The sequence below is a fragment of the Muscardinus avellanarius genome (genome assembly GCF_963383645.1).
Source record: "Muscardinus avellanarius genome assembly, chromosome: 7".
Classification (NCBI taxonomy): domain Eukaryota; kingdom Metazoa; phylum Chordata; class Mammalia; order Rodentia; family Gliridae; genus Muscardinus; species Muscardinus avellanarius.
In genome coordinates, this window is record NC_137793.1 from 83391964 (window position 1) to 83405270 (window position 13307).

A 13307-nucleotide genomic window follows, 5' to 3' on the forward strand; every position below is an offset into this window, starting at 1 on the left:
CAAGAAGACACACCCAGATGCTATTAGACTTGGACACACTTGCCCTTCTGGAGCATGGTATTGGGGAATGCCAATACCAGGGAACTTTCAGAGGAAGAGCAGCATCTGGGGGTATGCAAGGTCACTCAAGTCCCATTCAAAGAAAACCCCTGATGGGAGAGCAAAAAGAGCCTTCGGCAAGGGCAGCGTTGCCTCTGAGAACTGTGGGTATGATAACAACAGCAATAGCTGCTTATAAGCTAACTCACAGTGCTTCCTATATATGAGACACTGCTCCAAATGCTCAATGGACTTGAATTCACGTAATCTCAGATCCAGGAGAACCTGCTTCATTGAGGTCTTTCCAGGCGCTGGGTTTTGTTGCTAATCTGGTGTTTTGATAAGATAATTTGAATTGACAAAATCTGTGTTATCATTCCATCACTCAATGATTCAACATACTGTATCCCCCATACACTATGCTAGGCACTGGGGGTACAAAGAGTTCCTTTCCCAGGAGCTCTGTCTAGTTAAAGAAACAGGCAAACGCAAAAGGCAAACCATTAGTGTAGGATAAGTGCTTGGAAAAGGGGGCTCACCGCACGCTGTGCAACACAGCAGAGAGGTATTAACACAGGCTAAAGTGTGTAGGGGTGAAGAGGCCAGCTCCAGGCTCCTGTCCACCATGCCTACACTCCTCTTTTTTGACTAACTTCCACGTATCATTTAAGACTCAGCCAAGGTATCGCTCTACCTATGAGCCTTCCCTAACACCTTCACCCCTCTCCCCTTCACCCTTCACCCCTCCAGCAAAGTAACTATATTGTCTCCTTGTACTCTCCGCACCTAGCACTGTGTGTGGGGATACAGTATGTTGAATCATCGAACTATGTAATGATAACACAGATTTTGTAAATTTAAGTCCTGGGAAAACACATATTGGTCAATGGGGCAAAGTTTGGAAATGGGACAAGGAGATGGGTGGCAGGAGGAGATGAGACAAGATCACAATATCCTCAGAATTGCACGCAGGAGCCTCTCTGCACAAGCCCAGCTGATACCACGTGGACAAAATGCCAAGTGTTCTCTGAAGCCACACCCATTTTTCAAATCCATGAGCAAATAAATGATTGGTATGAAGCCAGTGTTTTGAGATGTCTTGTTTTTTAGCAACAGATAATCAAAACAATCACTTTAGTGATGGGGGCAGCAAGGAAGGGAAGGAAGGCTAAGTGGAAAAGACAAGCATCCACACTAGGTGCCAATATCTGGATTCTCCCAGCCTCATGGTTTTCTAGAAGGGTACACCATTTGGCTAACATCTGGAAGCTAATCAGCTAATTAGTATCAGTACATGATTCTAGACAGTATGAAAGGGCCTTTAATCTCTAAACACAGGGCTTATCTCCAGAATCTGGATGAGAGTGCAGGAATGGAGTGGGATTCTAGTACCTTGAAGGATACAGACTGGTAAACTGGTGTGAATCTAAAGAGAAAGATTTTCTGGCCAGAAGCCTCCATCTTTCTCTTATAGATGATTTGTATCCATCACTTGGGTAAAATTTAGGAGCACATGCTTATCATAAAGTTTCTAAAGACAGGAAGTTTGGAAGGCCAGTGGGCATATGGAATAACAGGATGGTGATCCTAAAATATTTTGACAATCTAGAGCAATAAGCTTATACTGACAAGGTAGAATTTAGGAGGGATAAATGTAAGACTCTGTGATCAAATATGAAAAGGAACCTCCACAAGTTAAAAAATGAAAGGGTATGACCTCATCACAGAATATATGAGACTTACCAAGGAGTTCAGGCTTTGAGGTTAAACAGGTGTAAATCTTAAGCTTTAGGCACATCAGTTATAGCAGTGAGCCTTAGAAAATGATTTATTCAAAACTTTGATTCTTAGTCTTTCTTTGTAAGAATTAGAGGCAATTTATATAAAAGGCCTGAAGTTTCTGGTACAAAATAAGTTTTCAGTAAGGGGCCAGTGAAACCTCTAAGTTCCTTATAGAGGTTCTTATGAGACTACGGCAACTCCTGAGTCTATACATAGTCCAGGAAAGAGCTAAGAGAACTTTCTCAGATGATGGAAACATCTTATAATTAGCACTATTCAATATGGTGGCCATTATCCACACATGGCTCTTAAGCTCTTGAAATATGCTTATTGCAATTAAAGAACTAAGTTTTTAATTTTAATTGCAATTTAAATTTCAATGGGCACTTGTGTCTAGTAGTTACCATATTAGACAGTCCAGGTCTGGATGATAAGAAATGCTAAACTCTAAACCTAAGTAGGACCTGGAAGAGAGGGCCAATATTTGCTTGTTTGTCAGCTTCTAAATTGGCTGATCTTTATTATAACTACAATTAGAAAAACATTGACCTAACTATGCACCTCAAAACCATCACCTCGATCAAGATTGCAAAAGCACCCACCACTGCCAATGGTTTTCTCCTGCTCCACTGTGGAGGTCTCCTGCCAATTCACTCACTCCCCTGTCCCTGTGCTGCTCAGGCATGCACTAATCTGCTCTCTGATAGACTAGTTTGAGTTTTCCAGTGTATTACAGAAATAGAATTATATAGCATACAGTCATTTTTCCCTAGCTTCTTTGTAAAATGTTTTATCAGTGCACTGTAATTGCACATGATAGTGAGACTCATAGTGATACATTCGCATCTGCACATATTATTTGGTCTGTTTCCTTTCCCATACCTCCCTTTTCCCTCTCTTCCTCCCTTCCACAATCACCTTCTACTTCTCTAATCGTCTCTCTCCTAATTCTCATTATGTCCCCTTTTGGATATTGAAGTAAAGAAAATTCCAGCAAGAGATTGTCTAGTTTCTTTAACTGGACATAATAATAACTATTTTAAGATGTATCCATAGGAATTTGGATGTAGCTCAGTGTTAGAACACTTGCCTAGTATGTGTGAGGCCCTGGATTCAATCTCAAGTACCAAAAAAAAAAAAAGAGTATAATAAAGATTCACCCAAGCTGGGTGTGGTGGCGCACGCTTGTAATCCCAGCATTCAGGAGGCTGAGACTGGAGGATCGTGGCTCACAGACAGCCTCAGCTACTTAGTGAGGCCATTTGCAACTCAGTGAGACCCGGTTTAAAAATAAAAGAATAGGACCGGACGTGGTGGCGCACGCTTGTAATCCCCTCGCTTGGGAGGCGGAGACAGGAGGATCACGCTGGTTCAGAGCCAGCCTCACTGGCTTAAGAGACCCTGTTTCCAAATAAAAAAAAATATACAAAATAGGTCTGGGAGTGAAGCCTGGAGGTAGAAGGGCTTCCAGGAACCCCAGTACCACAAAAAAAAACCCAAAAAATCATAAAAATAAAATAATAATAAAAAAATAGGGCAGGGGGTGTAGCTTGGAGGTCGAATGCCCCTGGGTTCCATCCCCAGACCCGCAAAAAAAAAAAAAAAAAAAAAAAATTCACCCAGGGGAGGGGCAAAATGGTGGTGACCGCAGCTGCCAAATAGGACATGCATTCCTCTGAGAAGCTCTGGACACCAGATTTTGGTTTAATATCGTATTGGGACAACTTAAGGAGACATTTCCAGCCATGACTTCCTATCTAGAATACAGGAGAGAGAGTGGATAATGGCAGAATTAGAAGCAAGATGACAATGAGGCGCCCGCCATGCAAGAAAAGTGATTTTTGGAAGAACATCCCAGAAGAGATTAGAGAAAAGACCACTTCAGCCACACATACTGGGGACTCTTAACAACAGACCTTGTAAGAAAAATGATCCGGGCGTGTTGGAGGGAGCCCAGAAGCACCAGGCGGGAAGCCCAGCTGCGCATCCAGGGGAACTCAGTGTGCCTGGCCGCCATGCTCCTCTATGCTGCGCTGGGGGCCATGGTGCGCTCAGAACAGCAGATCCTTCTCTATGTGGTGAGGCTGTGGGCCTCCACTCTTGGAGGAAAAATAAAATCCATGCTGCTGAGTGTTCGATCTCATAACCTCTTCAAAAGACACATACTGCCTTCTTTTATTAAAAAATATTGAAAAGGGGTCAAAATGGGGGTGGTGGTAGCCAGTATTCAGGAGATGCAGACAAATCCTATCAAATCAACCTTGAACTTTTGAAAAAATCTCTGCAAAGGGGGACTGCTCCTGCCACACATGCTTAAAAATTCTGGACAACAATCTACGTAAGGAAGGTGCTCAGGGAAGAACTAGGAGGATGGCAATGGCGGCAGGGGCTGTGGTGGCCAGTATTTGGGAGAGGCAGAGATCTGATCCAATCCACCTTGAATTTTTGAAGAAATCACCCCAAAGGTAGACTGCTACCACCGCGCATGCTCAGGAATTCTGGACAACATGCTGTGTGGGAAAAGTGTTTGAGAAATAACTGAGATGTGGGTGGCAGCGGCAGCGGGGGCGGCAGCCAGTATTTGGGAGAGGCAGAGATCTGATTCAATCCACCTTGATCTTTTGAATAAATCTCCCCAAAGGTAGAATGCTACCTCCGCACATGCTCAGGAATTTGGGATAACATACTGTGTGGGAAAGGTGCTCAGAAGAGAACCAAGATGGTCATGGCAGTGGCAGCGGCGGCAGCCAGTATTTGGGAGAGGCAGAGATCTAATCTAATCCACCTAAACTTTTGAAGAAATTTCCCCAAAGGTAGACTGCTACTGCCGCACATGCTCCAGAATTTTGGAAAACATGCTATATGGGAAAGGTGTTCAGGAGAGAACTGAGATGGTGGTGGCGGGTATGGCAGTGGCGGCAGTGGCAGCAGTGGCAATAACAGCAGCAGCAGCAGTGGCCACCAGTGTTTGGAGGGGCAGGCAGATCCAATCCAATCCACCTTGAAGTTTTGAGGAAATCTCCCCAAAAGTAGATTGCTCCTGGCCCACATGCTTGGGAATTCTGGACAACATGGTAAGTGGCAAAAGTGGGGCATATCAGAAGGAGCCCCGCATAGCTGAGGTTGGCCGCCATGCTGCGTGTTCTGGGCGACATCAGCCCTCATGGCCACCGCGCTCCTGTGTGCAGTGTGGGAGCCTAGGGTGCACATGGAGTATCAGAGCCTGCTCTCTGTAGTGAAGCTGTGGACCTCTGCCTTCAGAGGGGAGGCAAAATTCATTGCCACTAGGTATTTGGGCTCCCAGGCTTTACAAAAGACATGTACTGCTTTCTCATATTTTTAAAAAAAAAGGAACATAAAAGGGAACATCTGTAGATAACCTGCTCACTGTGACAGAGACTGGAGCCCACTGCACAGCAAGGCCAGTGCTAGGGCCTCTGAGGCCAGGATAGGAGACTGCCATGTGACAAGGCCAGTGCCAGGGCCCGTGATGCCAGGATCGGAGCCTGCCTTGTGGTGAGGCCAGTGTCGGGGCCTGCCAGGCTGGGATTGGAGCCTGCCGGATGGCGAGGCTGGTGCCAGTGCCAGCAAGGCCAGGTTTGGAGCCTGCCATGTGGTGAGGCCAGTGCCGAGGTCTGCAAGGCCAGGATCAGAGCCTGTCATGAGGCAAGGCCAATGCTGGGGCCAGGGAGACCAGGATCAGAGCCTGCCGTGCAGCAAGGCCGGTGCTGAGGTCTGTGAGACTAGGATCAGAGCCTGCCATTCAGTGAGGCCGGTGCTGGGGCCAACAAGGTTGGGATCGGAGCCTACCATGTGGCGAGGCTGGTACTGGGGCTTGCGAAGCTAGGATAGGAGACTGCCATTTGGCAAAGCTGGTGCCGGGGCCAGCAAGGCCGGGATCAGAGTCTGCCTTGCAGCAAGGCTGGTGCCAGAACCTCCGAGGCCAGGATAGGAGAATGCTGGGTGACGAGGCCGGTGCCAAGGCCTGCTAGGCCAGGATCAAATCCTGCCATGCGGTAAGGCAGGTTTCAGGGCCAGTGAGGTCGGGATTGGAGCCTGCAGTGCAGTGAGGCCAGTGGAGGGGCCTGTGAGGCCAGGATCAGAGCCTGCCGAGAGGTGAGGCCAGGATCGAAACCTGCCTTGCAGGGAGGCTGGTGCCGGGGCCTTTGAGAGTGGGATCGGAACCTGCAGTGTAGCATCTAAGGAAAATATCACAGAAAATAAAAAATCAAATGCTTTTCCTAATATGCAAAAACTAGGAAGAAATGGGTAATAGGAGGAAATCGTTGAAGAAAGGGCCCTATGGAAGAGCAATTAAGATGACCTATCAGAGGGGATGGGAGGGAGGAACATGGAATCTCTTTAAAGCACATGAGTGAAGAGCAATTAAGATGACCTATCAGAGGGATGGGAGGGGGGAGATGGAATCTCTTTAAAGCACATGAGTACTTAAACAAATATATCAAAGTCAATCACTAAATCAAGCATGGGATTGCGGGAGGGGGAGGGAATGGGATGGGGATTGGATAAAGGCTAATTGGATGATGTGTGCCTGTATATCTTCACAAGTCTTATATTTCATTGAGATGTTTGACTACAATGCACCAATAAAAATATATTTAAAAAAAGATTCACTCATGGTTTATATATGACTAGTTTACTTCTTATTATTGCTGAGTAGTGTCCATTACATGGATATGCCACAATTTGTCCATTTCCATCTTCCTTTTATTTTATTTTTTATTGGTACATTGTAGTCATACATCTTAATGAAGTACAATATGGTAGAGGCATACATGCACACATCACTCATTTAGCCCTTCCCCAATTCTCCCCCTATCCCTTCCCCTTTCCTCCTTCTTCTGTTTGACTTAGTGGTTGACTTTGATATGTTTTTGGATGTACATCATGTACATTAGAGAATTTCCCTTTCCCCCTTTCACCCTCCTCAGTTAAGTCACCTTATTTGCTCATCTATGGTTTCTCCTTCTTTGTCTAGAGTTCCTCCTATGACCCTTTTTCTCCCTAGCTTCTACATACTAGGGAGAGCATCTGATTTTTTACTTTCTGTGACTGACTTATCTCACTCAGCATAATGTTACCCAGTTTCATCCATTTCTCTGCAAATGAAATAATTTTGTTCTTTTGATGACTGAGTAAAATTCCATTGTGTACATATTCCATAGTTTTGTAATCCATTCATCTATTGATGGACATCTTGACTGGTTTCATAGTTTGGCAATTGTGAATTGTGCAGCTCTGAACATAGATAAGCATGCATTAGTTTGGTAGTTTTGTTTTTCAGTCTTTGGGGTAGTTACCCAAAAGTGGTATTGCTGAATCATATGGTAGTTTTGTTCCCATTCTTCTGAGGATCCTCCATACTTTTTTCCAAAGTGGTTGCACTAATTTGCAATCCTACCAACAATGTATTAGAGTTCACTTTTCCATATCCTCACCAGCATTTGTTGTTGTTTGTGTTTTTAATGATTGCCATTCTAATTGGCATTAGGTAAAATCTGAGGGTAGTTTTGATTTGCATCTCTCTGATTGTTAATGATGTTGAACATTTTTTCATACATTTATTGGCCATTTAGATTTATTCTTTTGTGAAGTGTATATTTAGTTTACTTGCCCATTTTTTGATTGGGTTATTTGTTGAATCCTATATGTTGAATCTTATTGGTGAGTTTCTGGAGTTCTCTGTATATTCTAGATATTAGTCCTCTATTGTAGGAATAATTGGCAAAAATGTTCTCCCATTCTGTTGCCTCTGTTAAGCTTGATAATTCCTTTTACTGTACAGAATCTCTTCAGTTTAATGCAATCCCACGTTTTGAGCCTTTTTTTAATTTCTTGTGCCTTTGGGGTCTTGTTGAAAAAGTTTTTACCTGTGTCTATTTGTTAAAGTGTTAAGCCTATGCCCTCTCAAGGAACTGCAAAGTCTCTGGTCTGATTTCCAAGTCTTTGATTCATCTTAAATTGACTTTTGTGTAGGGTGAGAAAGTGGGGTTTATTTCCATTTTTCTGCATATGGTTAACCAATTTTCCCAACACCATTTGTGAAGAGACTATCTTTTTTCAGTGTATGTTTTTTGACCCCTTTGCCAAAAATCAATTGGCTGCAAGTGTGCTCCATTGGTCTGTGTGTCTGCATTTGTGCCAGTATTATGCTGTTTTTATTACTTACTATAGCTTTGTAGTATAGTTTGAAGTCAGGTATTGTGAGGTCTCCCACATGGTTCTAGTTGCTGAGAACTACCTTGGTTACTTTGGGGGTTTGTTGTTCCAAATGAATTTAAGGACTAATTTTTCTATGTCTGTGAGGAATGATGTTTGTAATTTAATAGGTATTGCATTGAATCTGTAGATAACTTTTGGAAGAACGGCCATTTTGATGATATTTATTCTGCCTATCCAAGAACATGAAAGATCTTTCCATCTCCTAAGATCTTCTCTGATTTTTTTTTCAGTGTTTTATAGTTTATTTTTTTGTAGAGGTCTTTTACCTCCTTGGTTAGGCTTATTCCTAAGTATTTTAATTTTTTTGTGAGATATCCTAAGTGGAAGTGTTTTCTAGATTTATTTTTCAGTGGATTTATGGTTGGCATAAAGGAAAGCTTCTGATTTTTTCAGATTGATTTTGTATCCAGACACTGCTGAATTTGTTGAGCAGTTCTATAAGCCTTTTGGTTGTTTGTTGGGTCTTCTTAGTATCATTCATCTGCAAATAAGAATAGTTTTAGTTTTTCTTTTACAATTTTTATTTCTTTGATTTTCTTCTCTTGCCTTATTGCTCTGGCTAAAGACTCAATTACTATACTGGAAAAAACTGGTGATAATGGACATAGCCAAAAATGAAAACTTCTTTTCTTCAAGAAGCACTTTTAAGAGAAAGTAAAGGCAAAACACAGATCTGTAGAAAATATTTGTCAAGCATATATCTATTATTACTCAGTCAGTTTTTACTTTATCTCTCTTGGGATGTTTGTTCTTGAATCCAGACCTAAGTGAGAGAGGCCCTCATGGGAAGGAAGCTCATAACACACCCCCTTGGCTCAGCTCCCAGAGAACCAGCCACAGCCACAGGAGTGAGACAGCTTGAAGGAGGATCTGCCAGCCTCAGCTGATCAGCTCCAGCTACGCAGAGTGCCCAAATTGCAGAGTAGCGACCAAATGATGAATGTGGTTTTAAACCTCTAAGCTTTTGGGTGATTGTGACATAAAACTACCCCCAGGCAAATAGCTTCTGCTCTGATCCCAGATGTTTTCCTCAAATCTGTTCTGTGACCCAAGGTACGCCGTTCTTTTTCTTCTTCCCTGAGATAGCCTTGTCCTGACAGATCCCATGCTGCTATTTACTTGTCCCTTGACCCTGAACATCTTCAAAGTGTATTCTAATGAAAGCTTTTTAAACTGGCTTCTCCTGGGGCTCTGATTCCTTCCATTATGTGCTCAGAATGCTGCTAGCTACCCTGCATGTTAACCATAGCTCTTGCTAGTCCTCTAGCCTGCGAACTCTCCTTCAGCATCTGTTTTCTCCATCTAAACTCACTGGATACCACCTCTGCCCATGCTATTTTAATTGGCATTTAATGCAAAAAATATTTATTTAAAACATCGGATTGTAGATTGCTGAATCAGGTAGGATTCCATTGGGAGCTAGGAACCACACCAGTTATTTAAATAGAAAGAGCTTAATATATATTAACAAAGATCTTAACGAGGTAACTGTATCAGTCAGAGAGCTCCAGGAAAAAAAAAAAAAAAAGAAGCCAGAATCTCTTAATATATATCAACAGATTTATTTGAAGAAATTAATAGATTTAGTTGTGGGTGCTAGTAAGTCTAAAATCTGTAGAGTAGTTTAGCAGTCTGGAAACTCAGGCAAGGGATTATGTTGCAGTCTTGAGGAAGAATTTCTTCTTTATCCAGGAAACTTCAGTTTTTGCTCACAACATCTTTCAACTGATTGTCTGAGGCCCAACCTTCACTATTGAGAGTAATCTACTAAGGCACCTTATGTAGCTGTTCACATATTTTCAACATATTTTTAAAATAGCAGCTGGATACTATAGCTAAACCACATTAACACATAAAATCAACCATTAATAAAACTGAAAAGGTTAAAAAGAACTTTAAAATATAATGAGGGTTGCAATTGTTGAGATCTGAGGAAGCAAATGGAAAAGGTTGAGATTACTAAAAATTAGAAACTCCATAGGGAAGGCCCTGGGGGCCTGAAACTCAGATCTCTGAGTAGGAGACATTTCTCAGCCAGTGCCAGTCATCTGCCTTCACAAGAGCGAACTCAGAAAAACTAGGACTCAGATCTCTGCAAAAGATACTAGCTGAGATGGATGTGGTAATGTACACCTGTAATCCCAGTACTTGGGTGGCTGAGACAGGAAAATCACAGGTTCAAAGCCAGCCTCCACAACTTAGTGAGGCTGTCTGTAATTTGGTGAGACCCTGTTTCCTAATAAAAATAAATAAATAGAGCTAGGGCATACTCTAACAAAAAAGAAAAGAAAAGAAAAAGGAAATACTAGATGGCTATTGTTGGTGGCCCCAAGGATGAAGCTTAGTTAGTAAGTGTTAGAAAAACTGCACACTTGATTCAGATGTTTTCACAAGAAAAAAAAAATGTTGATGTTATGATGAAGACTTGATGGGGCAATACTCACAGGAACCACAAGTAGACAGGAAACCCTCAGGAACTATATGGAAAGGAGAAAACTTCTTGTTCCTCTTCTAGCTTTGAAATTTCTATCTAGTGTCCCTATGGGCAGAGCCAACTGTAAAATCAGAAATGTGGTTTTCAGGGTCCCAGCTGTAGGATCACAAAGCAGAATATAGAAGGGTGGGTTTAGAGCTGAGAAGCAATTTTAACTTAATAACTAATACAGTCCCTCTTTGGCTAGTCAAGATCCATAACACCACTCCTCAAAGATAGGAACCCTAACATGCCATAAAAATATTCTTTATGTCTTCCTAACTAAATTTAACTCTTCTACATACAAACCAAGATGATAGTGTCACTTTCTTCCCAAATTCAGAATTGTGACGTCTCAGGAGTCATTGTATTTCTTGACCCACACTAATTACTTCTCAAGATCATCCGTAGTCCTATCTGACTGTTTCCTAAAAAGCAAATAGTAAAACAATATGAGTAATAGTAAAATAATAGTAAATAATCGTAAAATAATAGTAATAGTAAAATAATATGAGTAAAAAAGGAGAGAGAAGAATAAAGTAGTGTACACATACATACATGCACATGTATAACAAGCAAGTATCTGATCATAAGGCCATAACTGATTATAGCTTCCTTCCTTCTACTATCCACTTCATGTTTCCTTGATTTTCCTTGATTTTCATCCAATACTTCATATGGTTGGGTTTTTTCTTTTTATGGTGGGGTAATCCATCTTGCCTGAAAGGTCTGAATCATCCACTTTAGCCAATGGGTGGATAAGTTGTCATCTTCTGTCAACTCTTATTATTGGACAGGGAAATCCTAAAAAAAAGGCACCCCAGAAAAATCCCCTGGGTTTTACATATAGTCCTCCCTGTCCCCGGGGAGTGGCAGCAACTCAATCTCCCTTTTGTAACAAAGATCAATCACCCCAGCAGTAGAGTAACTCTTTTCTTTGCCCGTTGATCCAGTCTCATGAGAAGCCCAAAATGGCCAAGTGGTGACCCTATTTTCCAAATCAGTGGGACGCTGGTATGTTTCCTGGTAGAGGCATTTTTCTCTCAGGAATCAAGACTCCAAATCAGCAGAGTTTAAAGTTGCAGTTCAAAGCACAAATTCTCTGAGTAGGCTATGATATTCTTCTACCCCTGGATGCCTACGCTCATGGATTCTGGCTACAGGAAACACAAAACCATATAATTTTCTCTGATTCAAAGAGAATCTGCAACCTTTGAGGTAAAGCCCCAACCTTTCAGGGTATAATCTCTCAACTGGTACCACAAATGAATTTTTGGTAGGCCATTATACCTTTTGATTAGACCAGCTCTTTCTGACCAATGAGGTATGTGGTGTACCAGTTAATTCCAAGGGCATAAACTCTCTACTGCACTTTCTCAAATTGCTTTCTCAATCAGAAACTGAGACAAGAGGATCACACAGGTTCGAAGCCAGCCTCAGCTACTTAGTGAGGCTCTCAGCAACTTAGTGAGACCCTGTTTCTAAATAAGATTTTAAAAATAGGTCTGGGAGTATAGCCCAGAGGTAGAAAACCTCTGGGTTCCACCCCCCAATACCACAAAAAAGGGGGGCATTCATTCCTTTAAAGGCAACTGCCCTAGGTAAATTTGTTATGAGATTTTTAAAACTCAACAGGAGGGTTGATTGTACATCTGGTAATGGCTGAACTTCAACATGCTATTCAATGATTTATGTGGAAGAGTTCCTGTCAACCTTAATATAAATGAAGGACAGTGTCCTGTAAGTCATTTAATGGATATATATCTTTATTTTTTTAACTATTGATTGACTTATTTTTATATTGGTGCACTATAGTCTCACATCATAATGTGGATCATGTTGATAATGGCATATATTCACACAGTACTTGGCGCCCCCCCCCCCACTGCTTCCCCTTTCCCTCCCTCCCAATACTGAGTGTCCAGGTAAACAAAATTATATTCACATGTATATACATATTCAAATGTAGCTTTTCCATTAATTAACCTCAGCCTTCTTCCTCCCCTATCTTTCCAATCTGGCTTTGCTGAGGTTTCCCCTCCATTATTTGGAGTCTCTCTGGTATTCCTAATACTCCCAGGCTTGAGCATATTAGAGAAAACATACGTCCCTTCTCTTTCTGTGCTTGGCTAATCTCACTTAACATAATGTTCTCCAGGTCATTCTATCTTCTTGCTAATGATATGATTTTGTTCTTCTTTATTGCTGAGTATAATTCCATTGTGTGTATTTCCTATAATTTCTCACCATTTTCAACCCATCCCAGAGCATCCCAGCTACTGTCTGAAGTTTATCTCATCTGATGCACAAAGACTGCTATGGTGCCATCTGGTGGCTATTGCACCTCCAGTCTTATTTTCTCATGGTACTCATGATAGGTGAAGAGGGCACAGATTCACACACCACACACACACACACACACACACACACACACACACACACACACATTTTCTTTCCAATGAATTTATTTGAGATTTAAAACATGAGGTTAAGAGATACACATAAATAGTAAAATGGTTAATATAGGAAAGTATATTAACATCTACCATTTCACATACTTCCTTGTATGTGATGGGAACAGCTAAGATCTAATTATTTATTAAGAATGTCTAATACAATGTAATTTTATTAACATTCACCCTCATTTTGTATGTTAGATTTGGTCATATTTTCAGGGGATGCTGGAGATTGAACCCAGGGATATACCCCCAGGCTTTTAATATTTTTTTTATTTTCAAAAAAGGTCTTGCTAAATTACTAAGGGTATCAC